The sequence below is a fragment of the Triticum dicoccoides genome, chromosome 3B, assembly GCF_002162155.2.
Source record: "Triticum dicoccoides isolate Atlit2015 ecotype Zavitan chromosome 3B, WEW_v2.0, whole genome shotgun sequence".
In the NCBI taxonomy this organism is placed as follows: Eukaryota; Viridiplantae; Streptophyta; class Magnoliopsida; order Poales; family Poaceae; genus Triticum; species Triticum dicoccoides.
The window spans coordinates 187847301-187856951 of NC_041385.1; positions in this window are offsets into that span (position 1 = coordinate 187847301).

Here is a 9651-nt window from a genome sequence, read left to right on the forward strand (position 1 = left end):
ACATTGGTATGTATGCATGTGTTTTCATTCACATGCTCTGTTTACTAGTGAAACCGCTGTTATTGAAAAACTAAATTTATATGTGATACAATGCTCACAGATCGACCATTCTATCATAGAAAGTTTTGGCGCAAACAATAGAACCAACATATTGTCTAGGGTCTACCAAACACAGGCAGAAGACCAAAAGGCACACCTATTCGTCTTGAACAATGGGGAGTCCGACATCCAGATCACATCATTGAGAGCCTGGGAGATGAGGATCGTGAATATTTTTTCCGTATTTTACGCTCTTATATGAATATTTAAGATTTAGTCATCGACTTGATCTATTCGATGGTCTTCACATTTTAATATTTATTCATTGGCTTGATGTGTTGAGTGTTCATCTATATATAATTAGGAAATTGTTCATGCGATGGACCCCAACTTGATGTGTTGAGTGTTCACCTATATATTGGCTTGATGGGAGGGCTGCCCCGCAACTTTAACCAAAATTGTGAAGGAAAAATAATAATATGTCCTTCAATAGAAGAAAATCTAGTGTTCCGCTCCCTCAAACATCCAAGCACTTCAGACATTTGTATGTATGCATGTGTTTCCATTCACATGCTCTGCTTACCAATGAAATCACTATGATTGCAACATCAAATATAGATGTAATACAATCCTCGCAGATCGATCATTCTGTCATAGAAAGTTTTGGCGCAAGCCGTAGAACCTACATATTGTCTAGGGTCTACCCAACACAGGCAGAAGGCCAAAATTCACACCTGGTCTTCTTCAACAACGGGGAGTCCGACATCCAGATCTCTAAGAGCCTAGGAGATGAGGATCGCGAATATTTTTGTACTTTAGGCTCTTATGAATATTTAAGATTTAGTCACCGACTTGATCTGTTCAATGGTCATCATATTCTAATATTTAGTCATTGGCTTGAAGTGTTGAGTATTCACCTATATATAACTAGGACGTTGTCTGTGCGCTGCCCACCAACTTGATCATTGACTTGATCTGTTCAGTGGTCTTCATATTCTAATATTTAGTCATTGGCTTGAAGTGTTGAGTATTCACCTATATATAACTGGGAATTGTTCGTGCGCTGCCCACCAACTTGATGAGTTGAGTGTTCACCTATATATTGCCTTGACGTGTGTGTGGGGGGGGGGGGCAGCATTAAATTTAGATGTGATACAATGCTCGCAGATCGACCATTATGTGATAGAAAGTTTTGACGCAAATGACAGAACCTACATATTGTCTATGGGTCTTTGTATATCATGTGATAGGAAGAGAGGAAGAGAAGCAGCAGAACAAGGAAACGAATTGAATGAAACTATTTTGTGTGTTTGAGTTTTGTGTTGTTCCAGTCATGTATGCTGTAGTGGGTTTGCTTGGTATTGGATTCGTTTGAATGTTGGTCGGTAGAAGTGAAAGTTGTTATGTTGTGAATAAATTGCCAGAATACAGTTTAGATCTTTTGTGTACTAGTGCAATGTTGTTCCTGTTGTGTGATGTTTATTTTTAGATCGTACAATTTTGGTCACAAAATTGGTGTTTGATGTGCTCATTAGTCAGAACAATCATGAAAAATATTGTGATTTTGTTGTGCTTTTGTTTTCTCCACGACTTCCCATTCCTTATCCTCCTTTTCCGTTCTTACTTCTTTGCTGCAAAATACAAAGTGTATCCATACAAAAAGAGAGAAGTAGAAACAAAGAAGCCAAAACGTTTGGCAAAACGACCCTAAATGTGTAGTTTCCTTCTAAGTTGTTTTCTATGTGGGAAAACATTTTTAAAATTTCCCAGATTAAATATAATGGTGCTATGCATTTTTTAGAATGGTTTCATTTTTTGTTGGAAACTTTTCTTTTGGCCAAATTTTGACACGAAATGGTCCTGAATGTGTATTTTCCTTCTAGTTTCTTTTCTATGTTGCAAAATGTTTTGAAATTTTCCCAAATTAAATATAATGGGAGTGTTCATTTTTTTAAACTGTTTCAGGATTTTCTGGAAACTTTCATTTTTTGGCCAAATTTTGACTCAAAATGTCTCTGAATGTGTATTTTTTTATGTTTGTCAACAAGTTTTGAAACTTTCCCAGATTGAATATAAGGGCATTTTTCATTTTTTGGGAAAATTTTGTTGACACCATTTAGGCATTTAGCTAGCATTAGACCATCATGGACACTTTTTTTTAGAAAAAAGGCCTTAGCCCGACTTTATAGATAAAGCCACACGGCAGCGTCACAGGCCCGAACATAAACACGAACAGTTGGCGAAACATCGCAAATCCACCGAACATAAAGCCTGGGACAGGTGAACGGAAGTTTAAGAGATACATGGCAACCTGCCATACTCGGCGCGCAGGCCGGAAGGAGAAAAGACTAAAACCAGACGGAGCGAACAGCGGCAATCGAGATCAGACGGCAGGATCCAGCCCGGAGATGTGGGACGCCGTATCCCGAATTTTGGCGATGAGCAAGTCCAGGGCATCCCAATCTTCATCCTTAGTCAATAATCTCCATTACTGCAATAGTATACATGATTTGAAAAGAACGTCAGCAGGCTTAGATGGGAAGGTATGCTCAATAGTAAATTTGTTCCTAATGGTCCATAAAGCCCAGCATAAGGCACCCAAGCTGACCCAGAACACCCTCTTGGTGACCCCAACCAAAACTTTGGCTAGGTTTCTAAGCTTGGAGAAGGAAGAGGGGTTCCAAGAAACCTGGAGCCAAGACCTGACACAGCTCCAAACCAACTTAGCCAACACGCAGTGAAAAAAGATGTGTTCCGTGTTTTCCAAAGCACCGCAAAGGTGACAGAACTCCGAGCCCGGCCCATTGCGCTTGTGAATCTGGTCAGCCGCCGGAAGGCGGCCTCTAAAAGCTTGCCAAAGGAAAATCTTAATCTTAGGCGGCACTTTGGACTTCCAGACGCAAGTAAATCTATTCGAGGGGGAACCACCGATAAGCCTAGAATAAAACGACTTAACCGAAAACCTGCCAGAAGCCGAATGGGGCCAAACAATAGAATCCGGCGACTCCGAGAGCACAGGGAAGAGGGCAGAGAGACTTTGCCAGTCTTCCAACTCTTCAAGAGACAGGGAACGACGAAAAGCCAGACCCCAATTATTCGCCGCCACCTCCGTGATGGAGATGTCCGGCTTAGGACAATACGAAAACAAAACCGGGAAACTAACAGCCAGAGGGGCATCCCCACACCACCAGTCCCTCCAGAAGCGAACCGAAGTCCCATTACCCACGATAAATTTAACATGATCCAGGAATATAGGTCTGACTTTGACAAGGTTCTTCCAGAATTGAGATCCGCATCTGGCAGTAACAAACAAGGGGCTAGAATGAGGGAAGTATTTGGCCTTGAGAATAGAAAACCAAAGAGTATCGGCCCCGCTAGTCATAATTTTCCACCACTACTTTATTAACAAACATTTATTCATCACCAGCGTGTTAATAATGCCTAACCCCCCGAGGTTTTTAGGCCTACACATAAGTTGCCACTTGACCAGCCTATATTTCCGCTTGTTATCCGCGGCGTTCCAATAGAAAGCTCCCCTATGTTTATCAAAACCAGCATGAACGCCAGCCGATAGAAGATAAAAACCCATAAGGAACATAGGAAGGGATGATAAACATGAATTAATTAGAGCAACTTTGCCAGCATTGGTATTATATCTCCCCCTCCATGGAAGAACCCTGTTTCCCACCTTAGCGACAGCTGGAGCAAAATCCTTAGCATGAAGCAAGACAGGAGAAATTGGAAGTCCCAAATACTTGAAAGGGAAGGAGCCCAAGGAGCAGTTAAGAAGCCTAGCCACACGCAAGGCTTCCACATCATCAACACCAGTAACTAAGACCTCACTTTTGGAGAAGTTAATCTTAAGGCCTGAGACTGCTTCAAAGCATAACAAGATGAATTTAAGGTTGGCAATACAGGCATCGTCCAATCCAACCATAATAATCGTATCATCGGCGTACTGCAAGTGAGAGACCCCCTCCGGGAGTAAATGGGAGACCACCGGAATGATATGAACGCACCGGGCCGCCCTAGCGAGAATGCAAGAGAAGGCATCGGCCACAAAATTAAAAAGAACAGGGAAGCAGGGTCCCCTAGACGAAGGCCTCTGCCATTGGCAAAAAAATTACTAATATGCCCATTCACCGAAACGGCAGTATGGCCACCCGAGACCAACTGCATGACACGATGCACGTAAGCTCCGTCAAAACCTTTCGCGAGCAGGACCTGCTTAAGAAATGACCAACTAACTGAGTCATAAGCTTTCTCAAAATCTAACTTAAGAATAATCGCTTTAGAGCTCCGAGAGTGAAGGTCGTGCAAAATTTCGTGCAAAGAGAGGATGCCATCTAAGATGAAATGACCTTTGATGAAAGCAGATTGGAAGGGGCTGATAACTCTATGGGCCACAGGGGACAGACGGTTAGCAAAGCCCTTAGCCGGAAATTTGGCAAAGTTATTGATCAAAGCAATAGGTCGGAATTGAGAAATTAATTCAGCACCCTTAACCTTGGGGATCAGGGAAATAACGACGTAGTTCAAGCGGGAGATATCGATAGTACCAAGGCAAAAACCCTGGATAACATTGCACACCAGCTGCTTTAACTGAGGCCAGAATTTCTGAAAGAAAGGAATAGAAAAGCCGTCTGGCCTGGAAGCAGCATTCGGATTAGCAAAGTTAACTACATCCCAGATTTCCAGATCAGAGAGGGGAATCATCAATGAAGCATTTTCCTCAGCCGGAGATTTTTAGACCCAGGTTCCAAAGAGATGGGGAGATAGAGAAGCCCGAAGGAGGTTTAGCCCCAAGCAGCGTAGAGAAGAAATCCACCACGTGAGCCATAATAACAGACTGGTCCGAAGAACGCACACCATTGATAATCAAGCTGTTAATACCACAGCGTCTCCTCCTACCGTTCGCGGTGGCAAAGAAATAGGCCGTGGGGGAGTCACCTTTGAGAGTCCGGTTGAGTGTGCCCCGCTGGCGCCAGTAAATCTCAGCCTGGTGGTGCAACTGCATTAATGCGGCCTCAAGGTTATACCGCACGGCCCAGCCATCATCGAAAAGCCCAGTAGAGTCGGCCGTCAGATCGAGTGCCGCGATCTGTGCCTCAAGGAAATATTTGGAATGCCGATCCTCCACCGCACAATTGCGAGACCAACCTCTGAGAAATTTACCCAAGTTGTAGGAACACGAGTTCCAGTCATCCAGAGGGCCGAAAGAGCGAGCATGAGAGGAAAGCAGGAGGGATATCTTCGCGGCCAACATATCAATAAAACCATCAATGAGCAGCCAAGAGGCGTCAAATTGGAATCTAGCCGGGGGTCTAAGATTAATAGAACCGTCGTCAAGAATTAGAGGGGTATGGTCAGAACCAACAATGCATTTGGCGCCAAGGGAGGCTCTAGGAAACAGGGAATCCACCTGGGACATATGAACACTCTGTCGAGAACTGATCTAATAGGACTAGCCTGGTGATTAGACCACGTAAAGCGGGCTCCACCCCGGGGAAGCTCACAGATAGCATTGGCGCTGATAAAGTCGTTAAAGGCATTCGCCAAAGGCCAGGAGAAGATGTCGTTACTTTTATCAGAAGGACAACGAAGGAGATTAAAATCACCCCCGATAACCATCGGGAGATTGCAAGATTCGATCTTCACAGAGAGCTCATTAAGAAATAAAGGAGATAGAGAATGATCAGCAAGCCCATATACCACGATAAACTCACATAAAGTATTCAGGGCTTTATGACAAACTACATAACTAGCCCAAAAGACCCCATGATCATAGGCAACAAAATCAAAAATATCTTTATTAGAGCCTATCAAGATCCCACCCAAGTGACCCGAGGAAGGTAACACGTGCCAGTCAAATTTATCCATGCCCGCGATAGCAGAGAGTTCATTAGGGGAAAAAGCTTCCTTAAAGGTTTCAACCAGCCCCACGAAATCAATGTTGTTCGAACGAACCAGATCTTTAATTTGGTCACAACGCCCCCTAGCACCGAACCCTCTAATATTCCAAAATAAGGCCCTCATTTATAAGACAAATTTTTAATGCGGAGACTCGACCTGCTAGGAGCCGCGCAGGATTTAGATCGCTTAGTAGAGCCCCTCCTGGAAAAGTTGGGTTGGGGCTGGCCACTACCAGCTTCCACACCCGCCTCCGCACCATGAATATTACTAGAATCAACAGCCAAGGAGGCAACGGCCTCTTTAGCTTTAGAAATGGCCGCCTGAGCCACCTCGTTAGCCCGAATAATTGCAAGAAGAGAACTAGGGGAGCCAACAGAAGTGTCTACCACCACTCCCACATCCGACATAATATTTAAAAGATGATTATCCGAAAGAGATGGCAAAACCAGCCGAACCGGAGAGGAACCAATAGATGGATGAATACCTGGGGTAGGAAGATCCTTCGCCGCAGCCCGCTTTTCCGCCTGCTCCAAGATAGAGCCGCCCGAGTTAGCCACCTGCCTACCTTTGCGAGCCGTGGACGCAGGAGACCGGATCGCAGGCGACCGAGCCGCAGGAGAGGTCGGAGGGGGACCCGAGCAAGACATCGACCCGAGATCCTTGTCGAGGCGGCGGCAGATCCCAGTCACGGATTGTTTCGAGCCCGACGAATTCCTGCTCTTAGCCGAGAATTTGCGCACCGAAGACTTCTTCTTCCTCTGAGACTGGGCTCCCACCACGTCACGAATAGGGGAGGCAGGCAGGTCCTCAATTCCCGAGCGAGTGGGGGAGATAGGACGAACCGGGAGGTTGGAGCAAGCACCAGAAATGGGAGTAGCCGACAGAGGAGGGTTCTTCAGAAGATCATCACCAGCAGCAGAAACCATAGGATCAGCAGGAGGAATCGCCACAGCCTCGCGGGGAGCAGTACCAGAGGGAGCTTGGGAATGGAACAACTCCCGTTCAGATTCAGCCAAACCGTCCCACTCGGATTGGGTGAAGCGGAGGTTAGAGCCATCGCTCTGATTGTTACCACCCATAGATCCACCCCCCTCCTTATCACGTTTATCCGAGGGGTTAGAAGGAGGAGGAGGGGGGAGGGGGTTGAAAAGCATCCGCCCCCTCCACCCGCACCCGGAGCCTGATACCATTGGGGGAGGGGAAGACATCAATCGCTCCATGGACACGACCCAGATCCACACACCAAATCTTCATCCTTGCTGGGCCAACCTTGTTCAGGGATTCCAAATCCACCTCCACGGGCTTCCCAATCAGAACCCCAAACGCCATAAGAAAGGCAGACAAGCGGAGCCCAGCTGGCAAATCATCAATCAAGACCCAGACCTGAGAAAGAGGACCAGCCGCCGTACCATTGCAAGAAGCCAGTTTGACAGAGACCACCAGCTGGTTGAGGGGCAGAGTAAAACTAGTGCATGAGGCAATCATCCGCAAGCAGTCCTTGGAAGGAAACACCACCGAAAACTCATACTCAGAGATCTGGACAACTTGCCAATCCCACCCTGCCTCATCCCAGATATGAAGCCCTTCGAGTAAAGTTTGGGATGAGATCTTTTGGTCCTTCACAGAAACGATCGCAGCATTGGAAAGCGAGGGAGCCACCTCTAGGACAGGGAGATCATTGTCAAATGCAAAGAAGGCGCAACCGGGGAGGCCCGAGCCAAACTGGAGAACCGAGGGAGGTTTCTGTCTATTCATGCAATTAACCGTGAGGTGATCATCAGAACGACAGATTAGGCAGAATGGAGGATTAGTGCATCGAGATTGGAAATGACCAGGCTTGTGGCAGGCCAAGCAAGTGAGCGCAGATGGGTTGCTTTGAGAAGCAGAGGTGGGGCGAGGTTGCGGGAGCGACGAGGGAGGAGGCAGCAGCCCGTCCCCCACCCCCGACGAGGAAGGGGCCCCGGAGAGCGGACCGGAGGGCCTCCGCACCGGCCCCACGAAAGACCGGGGCAGCGGGCGAGACCCTGCACCCGCACCAGCCGGGCGAGGGGGAGGTGGGAACCGCACCGGAGCAGGCGTGCCGCGCCCCGCGCCGAGCATAGGCAGGGAACCCGACGAGGAAGAAACCCCACCACCGGAGGCCGCCGCCGCCTCCCACGGATCAGCGCCGGAGAGAGCGAAGGGCCAGAGCCAGATCCCTGAGGACCAGATCCAGGCGCGCGCTCCCGCTCCGAGCGCTGCAACCACTCTGGACCCGCAGCCCGGGCCGCACGGTCACGAGCCACCTGCTCGGGCACCGCCTGCTCCGCCTCCAACTTGGAGCGGAGCAAGGCCTCGAGCTCCAGATCCACCGCAGAAGCAGGAGAATCCTCGCGCCGCCGCTTACTGCCCGACACCGCCTCACAAGACGAACCCCGAGACTTATCCATGGCGAGCACCGCGGCAAAGGAGAGGAGAAGTGGAGGAGGACTAGATCTGACGAGGTGATGAATGGGAGAACGGTGGCGGCGCAGATCGGCAGCAGAAGCCGGAAAACCTAGCAAAGGGGGGAGAGAGCCGCGGGGGATCCATATAAAGCCAGACCGAGCCGTGCCCACCTGGGCCCGACGGGTTAGATGGGCCGATGAGGGAAGGGGCGCAGGCAACATAACGGGGGGCCTAACTGGGCCGGCAGAGACAAGAGGGGGGAAATCATCAACTGATGAGAGAGGGGGGGAGTGGGCCCACTGGACAGACCAGAAGCGTGAAGCCCAACAAGCCCAACAGAGGGCACGGCCCGAGATCCACTAGCCACCGAGGCGGAAACCAGATTTAGGGCACACGGAGCCAGCGCCGCCATCCCCCCCGGCGGCACCGCCGCCGGTGATGAGGCAGCCGAGGCAGCAACAGGAGAGGGAGATGGAGAGCCTCCAAGCTCCCCATCAGGAGCGCCGCCCAGAATCCCCGGCCCAGGAGAGACCGTAGAGATCTTACCGAACTTGCGCCGACGATGAAAAACCCGGATCCAACCAGCATCAGGCGACGCCGCAGCCACCGGCCGTCCCCAGCCACCAGGAGCGAACTTGCGGGGGCGAGGCGCAGCAAGAGGAATCACAGCTCGCCCAGGGCTAGCCGACGGGAAACGGTGGGAGGAGGCAGCCGACCGCGGGTCCTCCTCATCGGAAACGAGAGCCCAGAAACGAGATCCAAGCGAAGGCAGGGGAGAAGGCGGCGGAGAAGGCAACACCGGCAAGCGAGCGGGGGAAGGGAGGGAAGGAACAGAGGCGAGAGGGGAGGAGGGAGATCGGACCTCGCCCGGCGAACGAGGAAGAGGGGCTGGGAGGGGCGAGGGGCGACTAGGGCGAGAGGGAGAGGAAGGAGGAAGGAGATCCATCTGTCTGAGAGCCCCCGAGCGAGGGAGTGTTAACACAAGTGTTTTTGATCATGGACACTTCATATGTAGAAAAGACGAAAATATCTGAAAATGGTACATAATTAATGAACTTAGGTCTCACTCATAGCTTAGGTTCAGTACATGAACTCGAAGAGATGTCAAGTTACTAAGACAAGCAAGTCTGACAGGACATAAGAGAAAATAGCAAGTTTCATCCAGGACAGCCACATCTACCAAGTTCTTCTATGAACTCCAACCAGACAGCCAGTTCATAGCTGAACTAGGACGGCACTATATCGCACATAACAGTTTACACCAAAAGCCAC